We start from the raw sequence: 21261 nt of genomic DNA, 5'->3' as shown, positions 1-21261 counted from the left end.
CTTGCACAAAATAATCTTGCAAATGCTCACAGACAGCAAATATGTTCTTGCAAAAACTTGTTTCAAAGTTTTCTTAAAAGATTATACATGTAATAACCATCAACAAAAATAAACAATCCAATAGACATACCAAACAAGAGGGAAAAACCTCATTCCAACCTCTTGGCCTGTAACTAGGCAGAACCAAATGAATTAACAAACAACAACAAGCAAAGAAAATGCTTTTGTTCTGTGTCCCCTTCCAGGACTACAAGAAATTCTGATACCTTTGACCCAATTTTTCTTCCTTCTTTTCTTTCTGTTTTTGTTTAATGTAATTGTAGTTAGTATGTATATGGTTCTTCTACTCATTTTACTCTTCATCACCCCATGTAGATTCTTCCATATTTTTCTATACTTCATACTTATTACCTTTAAAATACCATCATATTCAAGTACATTAATGCAACCCAATTTATTTTCCCATTTTCTAATTGGAAAGATGGTCATTTGTGATTTTTATCTATTTCGAATAGAGCTGTTATGAATGGTTTTGTTTAGGGGTTCTTTTTTCCTTTCATGATGTTTGGGGATAAAGTTATAGCAATGGATTTGATCCTTGCTAAAGGAAATATGCAACACTATCATCACCCTCAAACTCATTTTGGATGTTACCCAATTGACCACTTAGCCTGGAAGAATGACACACTCAATAAACTAAAAATGACCCATTCAGATTCTCTTGTCTATTGCCCTCTCTTCCGCTCTGTTGAACTTGTAGGAAAATCTGTGACTCCCTCTCTTGGACTTTACATGGTTAGAAAGGAAACTTTTCTTTCCCTAAAGTCACAGCAGCTACTTACACATCAAAACTAATGCCCTGGCTGTCCCTTCTCTTTTTTTTTTTTTCCTAAGCATAAATGACCTGCCTGAGGTGGAAAATTCCAGCTTTAGAGTCAACTTTATGAGGTCAAGAGATCATTAACACCTGAGTCCCACAATCAGAGCTGACTGGCAACAGGTGTTTCCAGCAAGTATACCTTTCTCAGAAAAGATACAAACAAGAGGAAAATGAGACCAGGTCATGCCTTGGCTTGCCAGGAGATATGGACCTTGAGGGAATTGTTTGGAAAGTGCAGAGCCAAGGTAATGTTAAAATGATTTTAAGTAATCTCATTAATGAGCCAAGTGCCAACATTCTGAGAAAACATTATAGGAGTTATATGTTAATGTTCGAAGTCTTTACCAATGGAAGTTATTACCCACCCCACCTCCCAAACCTAATTGTTATAATTGCAAACACTAAGAGTCAGCTTGTATAAAATGGGCTGCAAAGACATGTCCACATAAAGCTGTTCCATTTTGAAATGTGGAGTTCTCCCTGGTAGAATTAAAATTGTAGCTAACTAGTGACTTGGCAAATAATTGTTATGTCCTAATTGCTTTAGAAAATCTAATCAACGCCAGAAGCAGTTTGAGAAGGCAATAGATTCAAGGCAAGGAACAGCCTTGAATTTTATTACTCTATCAACATCATTTTGGGGACCAAGGGAATCCAGTGGTAAATTCATTAAGTTAGTCCATGAGTACATCTATCTTGGAAAGACCACTGTGGATGGACAATGAGGTGGGACAAAAGTTGAATAGGAAAGGATTTCATTTGGAGAAATAAAGAGCACTTTCAAAAGTCCAAAACTGTTCAATGACATAGATTTTCATCTTTTTGACACTAGTATACCTATGGTAATATTGTTGTTAGGCATCATGAGACACTATGACTTCCAAAGAATTTAAATCCTTGTACATTTACATTTTTGTATAAACACTTGCATTTTATTTTATTTTTTTTTTAAGCAATCGGGGTTAAGTAACTTGCTCAAGGTTACACGGCCAGGTGTTTCTGGGTGTGGTGCTGAGTGTCTGAGCCTGGGATTCAGTCTCCAGGTCATCCCAACACTGGAGCTGGTGCTCTTACTCACTGAGCCGCCTGGCCATCCCTAAGCAATTGGGGTTAAGTAACTTGCTCAAGGTTACACAGCCAGGTGTTTCTGGGTGGGTGCTAAGTGTCTGAGCCTGGGATTCGATCTCCAGGTCATCCTGACACTGGAGCCAGTGCTCTTACTCGCTGTGCTACCTGGCTGCCCCAAACACTTGCATTTTAAAAATAAACAGAATAAAAAATGTCAATTTAAATGTAAAAAATGAATATATCTTATATAGTCAAACACTTGTATGTCTGTTAAAAATAATCAGAATTTTAAAATATAAAATAAAAAAAATAATACAATCCTGTGGTTAACCCCAAAGGTAACTGAGAAGGTATGTGGTTGGATTAAGTGGGTGGCAACATATTCTCAACAATGATTCCTATGTAAAAAGAATAGCATAAAAAGATAGGACCCAGGAAAGATATGATCAGAAAAGGAAGAGGGATGGCCATGTAACTAATATGAGGGAAAATAAAGCAGAGGTCAGGTATTGCACTAGAAATCATGGGATGTTTAAGAGATTTTGAGGGAAGGACCTACCACATAGTTGATACTTAATAAATGCAGATAGATAGATAGATAGATAGATAGATAGATAGATAGATAGATAGATAGATAGATAGATAGATAGATAGATAGATAGATGGATGGATGGATGATAGGTAGTAGATAAACAGATGGGTAAACAAGCAGATGGCTAATGAGTAGATAAATTGATAGATCAATAAAGGGGCAAATGAGAGATAAATACCTTAAGTAGACCTCATCAGGAGAATTTAAGGGAGGACATGGAAAAGAATTGGCAGGGAATTCAAAGGCATAGATAAGCTATGAGTTCACTAATTCATCCAATTCTGAAAATATGTACTATGAATATTTCAATTTGGCAACTATGGAATGATTAATATATTTATGTACATTGTTTTATTCTAGAAAATCCCACTAGAACTTTTGAGATTTTTGACTTATATAGGAATATCCCAAAACTGAATTCATTTCTCAGTGCCTGATACTTTTCACATCCTTCTATGAAAAACTAAGATTTAGTATTTGGAAGAACCATTTAAAATCAAATAATTAAGACAATTCAGAAGCTAATGTAGTTAGTAACAACGTTCTTTAATTTTTCAGTCATGGTTGACTCTGACCCTGGTGTGTGTGTGTGTGTGTGTGTGTCAAAGATACTGCAGTGGTTTGTTATTTCCTTCTCCAGTTCATTTTCCAGATGAGAAAACTGAGGCAAACAGGGCTAAGTGACTTGTCCATGATCACACACAAAGATTTGAACTCAGAAAGATGAGTCTTCCTTACTCCAGATCTAGACTCTATCCACTGCACCACTTAGCTGTCATTTATAGCTACCCGTGTTTCCCCAATAATAAGACAGTCTTATTATTTTTTTTTTTGGAAAGAAAAACACCAGAGGGCTTATTTTCAGGGGAGGGCTTATGTTGTCCTTCCTCAGCTCTCCTCCGCGGCACTGCTCTCAATGGCGCCAGCAAGCAAATCACTGGGGAAGAACAGGATGATGCGCTCACTGCTGCAGCTCTGATTGGATGCAGCTCGGAGCGCGGCGTGCGTTTCATGGGGGGGGAGGGGACGGTGCATACAGAGGGTACCATAATGTAGCATGTAGCGCAGGGGATCACCTTCACTACAGTAGCAATCTCAATAGGGCTTATTTTCGGGGGAGGGCTTATTATCGGGAAACACGGTACAATAGCTAGTATATGTGTATGCGTGTATTATACACACATATTTTTTATATATATGCATACATACATACACATATCACTTTAGTGTTGCAAATTATTATTATTTACATGATCACAGTTATAATCATTGTAATTTATAATACTAATAAAATTATTATCATTTCATCCTTGCAACAATCCAGTGAGGTGGGTACTATTATTATGCTCCTTTTACAGATGAGAAAAGTAAGTCAGACAGCTGTTATTTGTCCAGTCTCACAGCTATTAAGAGTTTGAAAGCAGATTGGATCTCAGACTTTTCTACCTCCGGTTCACCAAACCTTCTTAAATGAAACATATATATTACTTTCAGATTAAAAGAATCTTACATATATTACTGTATTTGGGGTGCTTGCTCTTTTTAAACCCTTTTTAAATATGAGAAAACTGAGACTGAGGGGGTTTGATGATCGCTGGGGCATCACTAGTAGGTACATGAGGCAGGGTTTTAATACACATCTTCTTAACCAAGTCAAGTATTATTCTCCCCACTCCAAAACCTCGCAGCCTCTAGTGAAAGTGAGCTGATAGCAGAGGAAGTCTTTTTTAGTCTCACAAGCTCTCAGAAAGACGGATTGATCAAGGCGTCGCTCGCTGTTTAGTCACCTTTTACTCCCCCTTTGAGACCTAAGTGTCAGGAACGTTGTTTCCGCTTTCCTTTTCCCTGTTGACTTTTGTTTCCAGGGTATTGTCATTCCTGCTCTTTATCACTATTCATCAGGTATTATTATTGCTAGTATTTTTTGCTCAAACAAATGTGAAACAAATTTAAAACCAAAGAAGTTGATCTTGAAGTCATCCTAGAAGAAAACATGGTTTTCAAATTCTCCACAGCCTGCACAACAAATTAAGCATACGACAGGGAGATCTTTTACAGAGAAACAGAGCAACATCTGCAGAAAACTGAGATTTTCTCCATGGTGCCCTGGCTATATTGCTGCTTGTCTTTCCAGACTGTTGCCTCTTCTTTCACTGAAGATAAGAAATGGATCATGATAGAGTGGATAGAGGGCCAATATTGGATCAGAGAATCAGAGGATTAGAATGAACGGGAATGTGCAGGTCACCAATTGGGTTCGGTGCCCTCATTTTACAGATGTGGAAGTTTAAATGACTTGGTCCACATCACATTACTCTAAGTGTTTGAGGCAGAATTGAACCAAGGTTTTGCCAATTTCAAGTCCAGTGCCCTATCTATGGCATCCTCAATCTTCTATCACCAGCATGAGATTGTTGCTTAGTCCTCCTTCTGATACATGCTGGTTCTGAGTTGTCATGGCCAAATAGTCCATCAACCAAGAGTCAACCTACTAGGGATGAATGATTTCCACTATGAAGAAAAAGAATACCAATGAGTTGTAGAGAAAACAATCCTCTGGAAAGCAAAGGGCGAACGTTATAAAGACAGCACAGCATAATGGACTTGAAGTCTGAAAGACCTAAGTTCAAATCCTATTTCTGGCACATACTGAGTGTATGACTCCTTATGACCTACAACTCTAAAACTAAAAATTGAAAAGGAGTTCTCAATCAACATTAGTAGATAGAATTTCCACACTGGAAGATCTCTGAAAACAAAACAATCACAGATCCAGATCCCCCTCCTAAATACCGATGTATCAATGTTTAATCAATAATTACTTGGTTAATAATTTCCTCCAGGATCAACAATATTTGATTAATAATGATTCATTACCTAATCACCTGATAAATATTTGGACTAGACCTGTGAAAGACACATTACTAATGTTCCATAACAATAGCTGCAACAACCTGCCTTTATTCAGACATTACAGCTTACAAAGAATTTTCTATAGGTATCTTGGTGGCACAGAAGATATAGTGCTAGACCTGAATTCAGGAAGACCTGAGTTCAAATCCTACCTGATACATATACAAGTCATGACACATTTAACCTGTTTGCCTCAATTTCTTCATCTGTCAAATGGAGATAACAATAGTTCCTGCCTCCCAGGATTATTGTGAGAGGACAGTATTTGTAAAGCACCACAAACCTTATAGAGCTAAATAAATGTTAACAACAATTCTTCATCTTCATCATCATCATCATCGTCACTTTCTGATAAACTTCTAAGGTATGTATTTTTATGGTGGTTGTTGAATCAGTTCAGTTGTGTCTGACTTTCCAAGACCCCATTTTGTGTTTGTTTCTTGGGAAAAGATAATAGAGTGAATTTCCATTTCTTTCTCTGAACCCCATTTTACAGATGAGAAAACTCAGACCCAAATATATCAAGTAACTTACCCACAGTCACACAGCTACTGGGTTTTGGAACCTCTATATACTTTTCTTCTAATAAAATTAGATAACATATATAAAAAGCACTAAGCCTAGGTCATAGTAGGCCCTATATAAATGCTTATTTCTTTCCCCTTCCCTTTACACTAACTGTTCATTACTCTTAAGTACTTACTATTTCAAAAGTGTTCTTCTAGTAGGAGTCAGTTACCTTCTTCTATATGTGATGTCATGGTGATTCTCAGTGACTTTATTTATAAGTGTATTTATATTAATTATTATTTATTTTTATTGTTTATTATCATTTATTTATATATTAATAGTTATTTATACATTATTTATGTTTCTTTTATTTATTTTTATTATATTTGTTATCATTATACTTCTAAATTTATTTATAAATTTCCCCAGAATGGGAAATAATTCTCAAACATTTCTTTCCTTGGGTTTTTCAATCTGATTCTACTAGGTTGGAAGTGGACCTTGAATGATCTCAGAAACCACTGCCCATTTGTTGATCCAAATTAATGCAACATTTCCAATGATGGCTACCCATCTACAGGCCCATGTTTTTCTTTTTTTTTCCCTTTTTTTTGGGTAAGATGGCATCTTTTCAAATTTCCCAGTCTGGCTTGCCATGCTGTCATCTGTCACATCAGATTACATTCGTCAGTTTGTGTTATGTTACATCAAGGATGTGACTAACATTAACCACATGTAATACAACCCAGTACAATGCTGTCCACCAGGGAAATTACAAAAGGCTATGGTTTTCAAAAACCAGGATTTTAAAAAATTCTGGCTCTTCAAGAGGCAGGATGGGGGCAGGGCAGAGATTTTAAAATGTTTTGGAAAAGTTTTTCTTCCCTTCAAAAAATGGTAGGCAATAGAAGTCACACTGGCCTTTTGCCATTTTCCTAAAGAACAGGTAAGCTATGAAGAAATGGTTACTCATCTCAAAGAATGTTTTAGGAACCATTTAAAAAACATATTTGGCTTCTGCTTATTTCTTTATATGAGTGTTTTTAGTAATTAAATTAATAATAATTATTTTTCTCAGTTTTCTCATCTGTAAAGTGAGCTGGAAAAGAAACATCAAGCCACTCCAGCATCTTTGCCAAGAAAACCCCAAATGGAGTCACAGAGAGTTGGACATGTCTGAAAGGACTTAACAACAGAACTGAGATTTATCTAATCAAATCCAAGTTGAAAAGTATTTATTATGCCCATAACAACAACAATAATAACATTTATATAGCACCAAATGTATTAAACACTTTACAAATATCACCTCATTTGATCCTCACAACAGCCCTATATGATAGGTTCTTTTATCATCCTCATTTTACAATTGAGAAAACTGAAGTAAACAGAGTTTAAGTGACTTGTTCAAGGTCACATATCCACAAATTATCTGAAGCTATATTTGAACTCATGTCTTCCTGAATCCACTACACCACCTGACTCCTGCTATATACAAAGAACTGCTCTGAGTTCTGGCGGTTAAAAGTCAAAGCATTAAAAGCAACCCTTTCCCTCAAGAACATGAAGTTCTATTACAGGATAATGTAACATTTAAGAACAGATTGTATTGAAAGTCTTAAGGCTTAAAACTGCATTCAGATTCTTGGGACACACTGTATATGATTCAATTATGTGATGAATTGAAGAGCAGAGAAAGAACACAAATAGATGAGTATCAAAAATGTCTTCCTCTAGGGGTAACTCATGAACTAAGCCTGAAGGAAACTAGTTATTCTAAGAAAAAGAGACCAGGAGCAAGTGCATTCTAGGCATGGAGGAAAGCCTGTGCAACGGTGCTTTTGGCTGAGACAATGACAATTTAATGCCAGATTATTAAGGGCTTTAAATGACAATCTGAGAAGCTTCTATTCTTCATATAATGTGAAGCCACTGATAATCTTAATCAAGGGAGTGACGTCAGATTTGTCCTTCAGGATGGACTGAAAAGGGGAGAGAATGGAAGGTAGGAATCAAAGTAGAAAGCTGCTGAAAAATAATCCAAATACAAGATGATGAGGGTCTGAACTAAGATGGTGGTCGTATGAGCAGAGAGAAAGGTACAAATGAGAGAGGCATTATGGAGACAGTATCATTGAGATTTGGGTATTAACTAAAGACAGGAAAAATAGAGAATGTGTGCAAGGTTAGAAACCTGGGCAATATATATGTTTTCTCATAAATCAGTGACAAAGGATCTCCATGTATTGGGGGCCTTCCTCACATATTCCTGATACCACAAAGATAGCAGGGAAAGGGACGGCTTGGTGGCACAGTGAATAGAACACTGTCCCTGGAGTCAGGAAGACCTGAGTTCAAATCTGCCTCAAACACTTAACACTTACTAGCCGTGTGACCTTGAGCAAATCACTTAACCCCAATTGCCCTGCCTTCCTCCCTCCAAAAAGAAAAAAGATAGCAGGGGAAGCATACTGGTTGTCCAATAGTCATCACTAACTCTTACAACATCAGTAGCCTATCCTTTGTTGCTCTAATGTTTTTTTCCCTATACCACTCCTCTTTCATGTTTCCTTCTTTTTTAATGGGTTGTAGCCTGCTCATGGGGATTATGTACTATTCCAATAACCTTTGGGTTATCCATGAGTTTCCATGAGTCACAGATATACAATAACACCAACAGAACACACACATACACACATCTGTGTATCTATACATGTATGAATTAAAGACATAGTTCTTGGCTTCAATTAAAAGCTTAGAATCATGAAAAGAACATTGTCATTTCCCAAAGACAATCCAATTTGCTCTCTTTCTCTGCTTCAATTCTAGGACCAAACCACTGTCTTTTTGTAGGGTTTGTCTAAAATATGTATTCTAATGAATGAGCTCTATGGGTTGTCCCTTCATCTGTAAACCACAGCCTGAACAATAGGCATTCTTTAATCACTTTGGTTTTTTCCAGAATTAATTAGTCTAAACTTTTAAAAGAATGAGTTAATAACCTAGGATTCACAGATCATCAGAGGGTGTGTGGATGGATTTTAGGGGTGAGGCAATTAACTGGAAAGGAGGAGGAAAAATGACATTTTTATTTCAATACAATTCATTCCTTTTGTAATCCTATGTGTTTTATGCATTCAAGCGCATTATTCTGAGAAGGGGTCCATTGACATCCCCAGAGTGCAAAAAGGTCCATGGCATGCACGTGTGCATGCATGCATATATATACACACACACAGAGTGAAAAAAAAAACTCCACTTTAGGATGATTATTAATTTCATTTTGGAGACTCTGCAAACTTCCAGTGCTTAATGTCATACACATGATGTTATTCCCAAACAGAAGTAGTCTAGAGGACATCACCATCTTTGTAGAATCCCCCTTCAACCTAACCTGGGCATTGGATCTCCTCCAAGATAGCATGAAGCAGGTATGGTGGGGTACATCTTTCTGTTTGATGCCTTTCTTGATTTTTCTGATCAAAGTATCATTAAAGGAAATCATCTTTATTATTATATTTTTCAAAGAATATTGTATAATGTTGGCATATATATGCATTTGTGCATGTATACATGTTTATATATACACAAATACATTAATATACATAGAAATATATATGTAGAAATATATGTGGCATACATAAATATAGAAAACATACACACATATATTCTAACTTTGTTGGAAGAGAGCCTTAAAAGAGAAATTTTCCTCTATGACATTAAAATGCTATTTCATAATCAACAAATAGTGAATCTTGTGAATGCTATAAGCTCTACTTCTATCAGGTATTGTTGTGATAACTAAGAAATGGTCTACCATGAGAGACTTCTTGGGAATGCATGTCTTCTAAAATCCTCACTGTATGTATATATTGTTTAGTTGTTCAGTCATGTCTGACTCTTTGTGACCTTGTGGAGTATAGCATGTCAGTTCTGTCCATGCGTTTTGTTGTAACTGTGGTGGTGGTGATGGTTTGTTTGTTTTGCCAAAAGTACTGGAGTACTTTGCCATTTCCTCCTCCAATGGATCGAGGTAAACATGGTTAAGTGACTTGCTCAGTGTCATGCAGTCTGTCTGATACCAGATTTGAACCCAGGTTTTCTTGACTCTAGACTTTGTGCTCTATCCACTAGATTACCTAGCAGTTATACATGTATAGTATTGTCATTAAATATCTATGTAAATGTCAAAGTATATCTATGTATGCGTAATCAACAGCAAGCAGGTATTTAAGTGCCTACTACGTACCAAGCATACGTGCAGGGAATAGAAATATGGTAGACAGTACCTACCCTCAAGGAAATTTACATTCTAATAAGGAAAGATAACAATTAAAAGTAAACTGAAAGTGGGAAGGGTAGGAGAGGAGGCATCCCTGCATCAAAGCATTTTAGAGAAAATCCATTGTGTTAATTCTGGAGAGAAATAAAGATATGATTGACCTGGGTGTCCTTCTTAAAATGGGGGTTCTGGGAGGAACCAGCAATTTAGAGTTATAAGCTGCAGGCAAGTGGTAATTCTAGTGTGAGAAGTCTAAGGAAGGTGTGGCTTCTGCAGTATACATGGCACAGTAAGTCTGGAGGGTCAGGAGTATGACCTGGAGAGGAATGAAGACCATGTTTTCTTTCCATTTTAATCAATCTTCTCTGTATCCTCTTCTTTTGGTAATAATGTCAGATTTCTTCCTATCATAACTGGAATCTTGTCCTCTTCCTCCCTCCTATTTTAGTCCATCTAAAAGCATGTTTACTTGTAGGACAGTTAAAAAGCTTTCATTCTTAGCACCCATTTTTTTCCACCGACATTATCACCACAGAAATGAGGGCCTTTTTTGGCCCTTTGGTGCATGGGCTTCCCAAATCTAAAGAATTTTCTACCAAATGACCAGAAAAAAAACTTCCTTTCCTAAATTAGTCTTAGGATAATAAGTACATAGATTTAAAGCCAAAAGGGACCTTCAAGGCCAATGATTTCAATCCCCTTGACTTGGTTGGTGATGGTGATTTGGGGTTTGTTTTGTTGTGTTTCTTTTATTTTGTTTGTCTTTTGTAGTGGAAATCAATCATGTGCCCTTTTTTCAAGTACATTTTGTATGGTCTGCCATAGAGTTGGCACCAGTGGGGGCTTGAGTCAAGATTTGGATAGGTGATAAATGAAAACAGCACACAAAACCCTGTAAGAATTAAAGGGTCACAGAATCACACAAGGACCTGTGCCCAGAACTGCATTCATCTTTCCAACATTTGTCAATATTTAGATGAAGCAACGTATTTTTTTAAAGAGAATAATGATATCTGCAACTATTCCTGGGGGTATCTTAATAACAAAATTATTCCTGTAATACCAAGGTGTTTTGTAACTTCTGCAGTGCTTGCTCGAAGGCAGGGGAGATGGAGGGAGAGGTGACACATCATAAAGTCATTATATGCCTCTGCTCCCTACCCCCCATCCTCCCTACATAGCAAGGCTATTTCTAAAACATAAGAATTGGGAGGGGTGGAAAGGGAAGCCCTTACATGCTTTTGCTTAGAGGCCCAAAATTTAATCTTTTGTTAATGCTTGGTGACAGTTCTATGGCATTTGGGGGATGTTCCCACCCACCCGAATCCAAATTGAATAGAATTTCACTGGAATTCATCATTGAAGCAACACAATCTTCTCCAAAATGTCAAGGCACAAAAGAAAAAGGAAACAAACAAATGAGTTTAGCATTAGGCATTGAATACAGAATAAAAAATGTGGAGGAGGGAGGGTTGGGGCATTTTAGAGTAGGAAAAGCTAAGTTAAAACAACCAGTTATAGTTTTTTTTTTCTTTAATCAAAGTCATTCATTATTAAACAGTGAATAATCAATTAGTTTAAGTCAACAAACATGCATTAAATACCAAGTATAAGACAAATACTATATTGGGTACTAGTAAGAAGGCACCTCAGTATTTTTGGCCAAAGAGAACAATCTTTGCAGTGGAAAAGACAAAACAAAAAATGGTAGACAGAAAGTTCATATCCAAGATAAATAAGGAACTACTAAGAGTATCTACCCTTAAAGATTCATCACCTAGTCAGATGAACTGCATCAAGGGAAGGAAAGAGCAGGTATATATAACGACTGAATCACCATATCAATCATAATTGAATCAACCATAATTGAAATACCATGAATTCGATTCTGGGAAGATGGTAGAGCAGGTCAGAAATTTCCAGGTTGTCCAGATTTCCTCCACAAACAGATGGAAAATAACCATAAAATGAATGTAAAGCAGCAAAAGTAAAGGCGTGAAGCAGTTGTTCTCCAAAAATAATTTGAAAGGCTCTCAGAAAAGACTGGACCCTCTGGGGCCTGAGTGAAGAGTAGACACCTCCAGGCTCTTTCCACTAAATCAACAAACAGCTGTGCCCTGGGGGGGGGGGGGTGGACACAGCTCCTCAGGCCTTAAGAAATTTCACCTCTCTTTGTTTCAGGTACTTAGGAGGGTGGGCAGGGAGGAATAAAATGTTATTTTTTTTTTTAAAGAAAAGAAATGTCATCTCTTTCACCACACAAACTTTCATTTATGGAAGAGAAGATGGCTGAGTGGGGAAAGATTGAAGGTCCCTCCCATCCTAGCCCCATTACTTCTGGAAGCCAGGCCTAGTAGCTGACCAGAGGTGATCCCTGGCTGTGGGCACTGCAGGAAGAAAGAGCTTTCTGGTGACTGTGTACCTGGGTCACTAATCGTAGCTTAGGGGAAGGGAGGAGTACCTGAGGTTAAGACAGAAATCAGAGAACAACAGTAAGGAGGGCCTGAAGCTGAGGGTAACTTTGTTCACAACTCGGGATTAAAATGTAATAATGGTAATAATAATAATAATAAATACTATTAAATAATAATAAGAAGAAGAAAGAATTAGAAGAGAGGACATGTCCCAATTTTCAAAAAGATGAGTCTATAATGTGAAAATATGTTTAATAAAAAATCTACATATAGAACCGATATCAGATCTTGAGGAGGCAGGAGGAGAGGAAGGCAGAGAAAATTTTAAACTTACAGAAGTGAATGTCAAAAACTAAAAATAAGTAAATTAATTTAAAAAACACACACAAAGAGGTGACTCTATAAGCCAGTTTGGAATCCTGGGGATAATTTAGAACAGATCAATAGAAAGATGGTTAACAAACATCTGAAGGAGGGAATGTTTATCACCAAGAGCCAACATGGGTCCATAAAGAACAGGTCTAAACTCATTTTTTTTGGACAGGGTTACTAAATGGACAAATTAGGGAATTGTTGCCACTACAGTTTATCTAGATTTTAGCCATGTATCTGATCATGTCTTTTATTCTTTAGAAAAGAGATGGACAACTCTGGCTTAGATGATAGTACAATTTGAACTAATAGAATGGCTGGTTCAAAGAATAATCATTAACGGTTTGATGTCAGTTTAGAAGGAGGTCTCTCATGGAATGCCCCTCAGGATCAAGACTTGGCCCACTGCTGTCTCATTTTAAATCAAGGACTTTGGTGGGAGAATAAAAGGCATCTGCATCAAATTTTCAGGTCACACAAAATTGGGAGGGATAACTAATATATGAGATGATTAATTAATGAGAAGATGAATGATCCCAAAACAGTTGTGATAGGGAAGAGTAATGGAATGATTCTAACAAATGACTATAAAGTCATTTATGTAGGTTCAATAAGTGAACTTCTCAAGGTCAACATAGGAGAAGCATCATTAGAAAACTTTTTAACTGAAAAAAGCTGGAGGTTTTAGTTAATGCCAAGTTCATTGAGTTAGTAATTTTATAGGATAGGGATAGGAACTGGATGTTTAATTTCTTTGATATAAGACAACTCAGTGAGAAAACTCCCTTGTCCCATCCAGTTTGCCCGACTCCTATTCACACATGGGAGCTAGATTGGGGTCTCAATTCAGTGAGCTTGAGCCTGAGCTCCCAGTTAGTTGCCTTTTGTACTTCTTTCCCTGCTTGTAAGTGACCAAACAATGATACCAAGATGGACATTTCCTGCCTTAGAGACACTCTTGAATTGGAAAAGCTCCTGGGTCCTTCATTTGCTCCCAATTACACCACAGGAATTATCCACTCACCCACCCACCCACCTTCACCTATTACAGTTTTTCTTAGAGGAAAAGATAACCCCTGAACAGAAGAGCCTAAGTCTTAGGTTGGGCTTACCAAAAGATACCAACCATCGGTGATAAAGTACAGAGCCAAGACAAAGATGACATGTCAATTCAGTAGTATTGTGAAATACTTCATATTTGAATGTTTAAGTTTCAATCTCACTGAAGAAGAAAATAATCATTTTGAGCTACTGTTTCATATTTAAGTCCTTAAGCATGTTTATGGGTAAGTCTTTTAAGTACTTTGTTTGGGGGAAAACTGTCCTGTTCCTGATTTATATTGTGCATTGAGTACCTTCATAAAACCTTTTGGGGAAAACATAAGTACAGACAAAATTAAATATTAAATGATTTCCCTAGGGTTCAAGGGTAGGGACTTGAAGAAACAGAGTTTGGGAAGGGGAAAAGGGAGGAATTTTTTTAAAAATAAAAGCTTTCTTTGAGGTTCAATCTCTTCCTGGCTTGAGTTTCATGGGTCCAGAACTGGGGTGGAGAAAGTAGAGGGAAAGAGCAAACACTACAGCCTCTTCCCCCTCCCTGGGAATGTCCAGTATTAACAACAATTCCGTGTTTTAGCAGTTTGAAAGGACTTCTATCCCCCACACCTTTACAAACTTCAGATGTAGCCATTCAGAGTCTTAAACATTATAATTTATCAACTGTATTGGAATGCTTGATTGATCGAGATTACTTTATTTAACCCACAGCTATTTATGCTGACTGTCTCCGTCTCTGTCTTTCTGTTTCTCTGTCTGTCTGTCTCTTTCCGTGTCTCTGTCTATCTCTATACACACACACACATACATATATGAGAAAGTGAGGTGCAGGCATGAGGGTAGATATGAGGGGGGACAGAGAAATCAGGAAAAAACTTATATAAGAATTAACACTTACCTGGACTTTGAAAAAAGGCAGGAATTCTAAGAGACAGAAATTAGAAGGGAAAGCCTTCCAGGCACAGGGGACAGATTATATACAGGCACAGAGATTTGAGAGGAAAATGTTTTATATAGGGAACAGCAAATATGCAAGTTTTGAGGGAGCATAGAATTTTATGAAATGGACTAATTTTAGGTAAAGTATCTACTTTGCTCTATTTGGAGGGTAGAATGCTGAAAGTGAAAAGAAAGACAACTTGAGGTGGGGAGGTGGCTAGGATAAACCATTTCAATGTCTTTGAGGTATGACTCAAGCAAGTTTGGTTAACATAATTGTCTCTTCACAACAGTAGCAAGTATAGGGTAAGAAAGGCTGGTGAGGGTTTTTGTGGTGGGAACACCCAAAATTTCATATTGTTTCCCAAAGTTTATTAGAACCATCTGAATCTTCAGAGTGTGTAAAATTGGGTTATAAGTCTCATAAAGTAACCCACCATGGCAAATGCCTAGTATTTCCTAATAAATGCCTAGGAAAGAAAGAGTGACTCAAACAAACAAGGTAGAAGATTTGGAAGTTTCAACTGCCACAATTAGGCTCTGAAAATAACAATTGTGCCTTTGTTGTTGTTGGGTGTTTGTTTTTTTTTTTTTTTTCAAAAATGATTTTTAAAACAAACTTTAAAAAATATGCAATTCAAATACATATTTCAATAAATCAGGTTAGATCTATAGGAAATAGGTACATAATTCTCAATTTGAAAAATGCTTTATTGGATTTCCCTGGTATCTGATTTTATTTTATCAAAAATATAAGAGAAAGGAGCTTCTCAATATGAGCAAGAGGAAGAAATAGAAATCTTCCCCACAGTATAAAATACCCCTTACCCTGGCATTTTAAAAGTCCTGTATAGTCTGGTAGCAACCTAACTTTCCAGCTTTATTTCATTCTTCTGCCCTTCAGGCACTCTAAATTATAGTCAAGTTACTACTATTACTACTACTACTACTAATGATAATAATAATAATTGACATTTCTATAACACTGGCTATGTGCCAAGCAGTGTGTTAAGCATTTTACAAATATTATTTCATTTGATCCTCACAACCACCCTGGAAAATAGATACTGTTATTATTGTCTTCATTTTACAGATTAGGAAATTGAGGCAAACAGGTTGATTCACCCACAGTCCCATAGCTAATAAGTAAGTATCTGAGGTCAGACTTGAACTCAGTTCTTCCTGACTCGGACCCAGCTTTTTATCCACTGTAACACCTAGCTGCCCAAATCAGATGACTAATGATTTTTTCAGGGCAGCTAGGTGGCACAGTGGATAGACAGGAGTAGTTTGGCACATTATTGACCAATGTAGGTATGTCAACCCCATAAAGAATCCTTATGTTGTTTGGAGCTAATGTTTCTTGGAGGGTTTTTTGTTTGTTTTGGTTTGGCTGTGGCCCTTTTAAAATTCAAACATATGATTTCAGTTTACAATATGTGTTTTTTCTTCTTTTTCTATTCTATATTTGTGAGTATAAAATAAAATTTAAATCCAAAAATATTTGAATACATTTAAATAAATTTAAATTTAAATAAGTTTAAAAATAAATATTTTTTTAAAGATCTAAAAAATGAAATTCAAAAATACAATGCTGGGGATCAAGATTGGTGGTCACAAATTCAATTCAATTAAATAAGCATCAGCAAATGTTATTAAGTACAGCCATGGAGAGGTGGAGAGACAGCTAACCTTAGAGGAAGGAAGACCAAGGTTCAAATCCCAGCTCTGTCCCTTATTGACTGAAGGCTGCTTTTGCTTGGCATATCCCTGCGTGGCACCATCATATCATCAGAAGGCCCAGTGATGCTGCTGATTAGACTTTCAGTTCACTCCAACATTCTGCTCTACTTCCACAAAGTACCTTCCCCTACTCTCCAATTCCCCTTTATTATTATTTTTTTTTTTGCCTTTTGGAGGGCAATTGGGGTTAAGTAACTTGCCCAAGGTTACATGGCTAGTTTTATTTCTGCTTTTGTTTTTATTTTTGTTTTTTGGGTGTTAAGTCTCTGAGGCCGAAACTCAGGTCCTCCTGACTCCAGGGCTGGCCCTTTACTCACTGTGCCACCTAGCCTCCCCTTCCCCTTTATTTTTTATCTATGTTTCCCTATTAAACTCTAGTGCAGGTAATTTGGCTCTAAAGATAGAGCACTAGGCCTGGAGTTCAGAAGACCTGAGTTCAAATCTGTCCTCAGACACTTACCAGATCTGTGATTCTGGGGAAAGTCACTTAACCTTGTTTGTCTTAGTTTCCTAATCTTTAAAATGATCTGGAAAAGGTAATGGTAAATCACTTTAGTATCTTTGCCAAGAAAACCCCAGTTGTACATGACTGAACAATAACAGCAACGACAAAATTAAACTATAAGCTCTTTGAGACTGGAGACCATCTTATTTTGTTGTTTTCCCATCACAGAGCATGGTATGTGGTAGGTAGGGGAGGGAATATGTATTTACTAAGCACTTAACCATGTGCCAAGTGCTGTGCTAAACATCACACAAATATTATCTTATTTGATCCTTGCAGCAACAACCCTGGGAGGTAGATCCTATTATTATACCCATTTTAAAGATAAGGAAATAGAGGCAGAGAGAAGTTAAGTGACTTGCTGTAATATAATGCCAAGGAAAGGCAACTTCCCAAGGTTCAGAATACCAGCATAGGTGCTCTCCATTTTATTCAGTGACAAACCAAGAGCAGAGAAGGTCAAAACATGACATCATTCAAAATACAGCATTTACTAAGCATGATTAAATAATCTCCAAGTACTATCCCACCCCAGGACCTTCCAATCATTCAATCAATTACAAAGTCCCTGTTCTAAATACTTCTCCACCCCTAGGCTGTACCTTCATTTAGTCCACCACAAAGCCTCTCTTCTCAAATGGAGATTAGTTTCCAATCTAAGTAAAGTACATTCATTTCTCAACCATAAAACACAAAAAGGTCAAAAGTTCCCCACCCCTGGATCACAATTGAATCTACCCCAGAGTTACATCAAGTTTAAGCACAGCACTTAATACCCAAATGGAGGTCTTTTCTTCATCTTGACAAGAGGCAAGTTCTCAGCAATCTTAGTTCCTGGGGAGACAAGGCTTACCAAGGCCACAGGATACATTGCCAGTCCCTTCATTAATTCATCCTCTGTCTGTAGAACAGTCCTAGAACCCCTGAAAACATTAGCAAAACCCTCTCCCAGGATTTCTGTAAACATACAACAAGAAAATCCTTCTTCAGGGCTTCTGAACCAACAGAAAGGTTCCCAGACCCCTGCAACAACAGCACTGTCCTTCACCAGTGGACAGTATTCATTCTGTCTGCAGGACAGTCTCCAGACCTCTGCAACAACAGCACTGTCCTTCACCAGTGGACAGTATTCACTCTCTGTCTGCAAGACAGTCTCAGGGCTTCTTAACCAAAAGCCAGGTTCCAGGACTTCTTCAACAACAGGACTGTCTTTCACCAGTGGACAAATCTGGCAAAAGAACATCAAAACAGACAGACAAAGTACCAGCAAAACAGCCATGTCTCCTCAGTCCTTGGCAGCTCCGGGGGCAGGTCTCAAAAGTCCAGGGCGATTCAAAGTGTCCCCCAGCAATCCTTCTCAGTCTCTCTCTCTGCCTCCACGAGGTGCTGCTTCCAAAAAGTTCTTCTGCCTCTCTCTTGTCTCTCCAAATCTGCGTCACCAGCTCCTCCCAGTTCAGGACATTCTTTTCACATCAACAAGTCCATCCCACAGATGGGATTAACAAGCTCTGGGTTTTAACACAATCATTTTGAAAACCAAGCCAATACAGGGGAATCTTTAATTGCCATTACTATCACACTTGCCCAGGGTCACACAGCTAGTATGTCTGAGACCAGATTTGAACTCAGGTCTTCCTGACTCCAAGTCCAGTGCTTTCCACCCACTGTCCTAGCTGCTCTCATCTATCAGTTATTTGTCTATCTGTCTGCATTTCTATCACATCTATCTAACTTTGTGATCCTGGGCAAGTTATTTACTGTCCCAAGGTCCCAGGAAACTTTCTAAAGCTGTCAGTTGAAGAGCCCATATGATTCCAAAGTCACAGAGGTAGTTTGCTTCCCACTGTTTCTCATACTAATGAAACCATGTCTAATTCTGTTTGCTTTAATTCTATGAACTGTCCTGAGCACCAGAGATACAAAGAAACACTGCACAATGCAAAATAAATAAATGATGCTGCATTTAGAATCAGAACATCTAGGTGCAAATATCCTGATCCTGAGTCCTTTGCCAGGGAAACTTGATGCAAAACTCAGTTCTTCATTTTGAAATAAAAGGGTTGAAATAGATTTCTTCTGAGGCCCCACACCTATCCAAAATTATAATTCTACTTTACTGTGAGTATTATGAGGATTAAAAGAACAATCATCATCCTATTAGGTCCCTACTCTAACAAACTGAGCCAACCAGCAATGTTACCAAAGTCACATTTTTTATATGATGGATTAAAGACAATACAGTTTTTATAAAGGTTCTTTTTTAGGAACAGATAATATTTGAGCTACTAGGAGAATTCACCTCAAAAATCAGACTCTACAGGCAACATAGTTGTGGAGTGGACAGTGTTTAGATTTGGAGTAAGAGGATTAGCAATTGCATGCTGCTTCTGTCATTTACTAGGCATATTTTCCAAAGATCACATGATCATCAATATAGAACTAGAAGACATCTCAAGGCTCCTCTCCTTTTCCTCATGTTATCAGTAAGGAAACAGACCCAGGGCATTTTGTACAAGGTCAATGAAAGACAAACAACAGCAGCAACCATCTAGTAGATGTCAAAGACAGAATTTGAACCCAGATCCCCCAACTCATAGCTAGTCCTCTTTCCACCACACTTCCTTTTATGACTTTAGTCAAATCATAAGACTCATTATTCCAGTAGCCTCATTTACAGAGAAGGAAATCAAGGTTACTTAACTATTCTTGTTAGTAAAGCAAGGAATATTACTTAAATTGATTTTTAGACACATGACCATCCCAGAGAGACTATTCTCCAAATTTCTTCATTATGGAGCAGGTAATTTTGAAGATTCTATCAGAAAACTCTTGGACCAGGCTTTCTGCAATAACTTGTAACAAGTATATATAGATATATGCATATGTATACCTATATGCATATATACATACGCATGTACATACATAAATACACACACATATCTATGTATCTATATGTATGTGTATATATACATACATATATACATACACACACACACATATACCAGAAATCCTTGTACTACATAGATTCTCCAAGGATTTTCAGTTTTATACTTACCTTTTTAGCACTGGTAAGTATATGGGACAGAACCTGCTATGTTCTCATGGTTGGTGTGTGGAAACGAGTAACATGTTTTAGTATGCTTAGGGTTTTTGTCAAATATTCTTTGCCTCAGATATCTCGTGTGCCTGAAATATATTCCCTGTTATCCTCCACCTCACAGAATTCCTCTCTTCTTTAGGACTTGACTCCAATGTGCAGGGAGATGTGCTCATACCAGATGTGCCCTTGAATATGGGGTTGCCATGCAGCCTTTAGGGGTAGTCTTTGAGGCTGAGGGAGAAAGGCAGGGCTGGTGCTTTGGGTCTCCTCTCCTCTTCATTTTACAGAGGTGCTCCAGAGCTTAACATTCCTCCTCTCTTTATCAGTGTTTACAGAGAAGAAAAGAAGGATGGGAGACTGATTATCATAGGGAGAGAAGGTTGGAGCATCTCACTCTAAGTAACCTAGAGTTTAAATCTAAAGCACCTTTACTGAGGGGGGAGGACAAAGCCAGAGGAATTGAGGAGAGGAAGGGGAAGAGGGGAGCCTGGGGTCTCTTCCGCTTTGGGAGAACAGCAAATGGCATCCATGGTTGCCTCTGCCTATCTGATCTAGTTTTGTGAAAAATGTATGTTTGACCTAAATTCCACATTTTATTTTGTTTTTCATAAAACAATTCTTTTAAAAGCTAAAAAAAAGACTTGACTCAAGCACCATTGTTTGTATGAAGTCTTGATTCCAACAACGCCAGATTCTAATGTTCTCCCTTTCTAATTACCTCACATTTAACTTCCCTCTATAATGTATATAGACATTATATATACACAGATATATATTGATACATTAATATTATGGTAATTAAAATAATTATTAATGTAAAACATTGAAATGTTACCTATACACATATACACACATGTGTATATGTACATATGCACATGCATATATAT

This window comes from Petaurus breviceps, unplaced genomic scaffold, assembly GCF_028583685.1.
Source record: "Petaurus breviceps papuanus isolate PSGF00001 unplaced genomic scaffold, PetGlider_PUasm1.0 225, whole genome shotgun sequence".
NCBI classification, from domain to species: domain Eukaryota; kingdom Metazoa; phylum Chordata; class Mammalia; order Diprotodontia; family Petauridae; genus Petaurus; species Petaurus breviceps.
The sequence above is the reverse complement of the archived record's forward strand: the minus strand, read 5'-3'. Positions refer to the sequence as shown.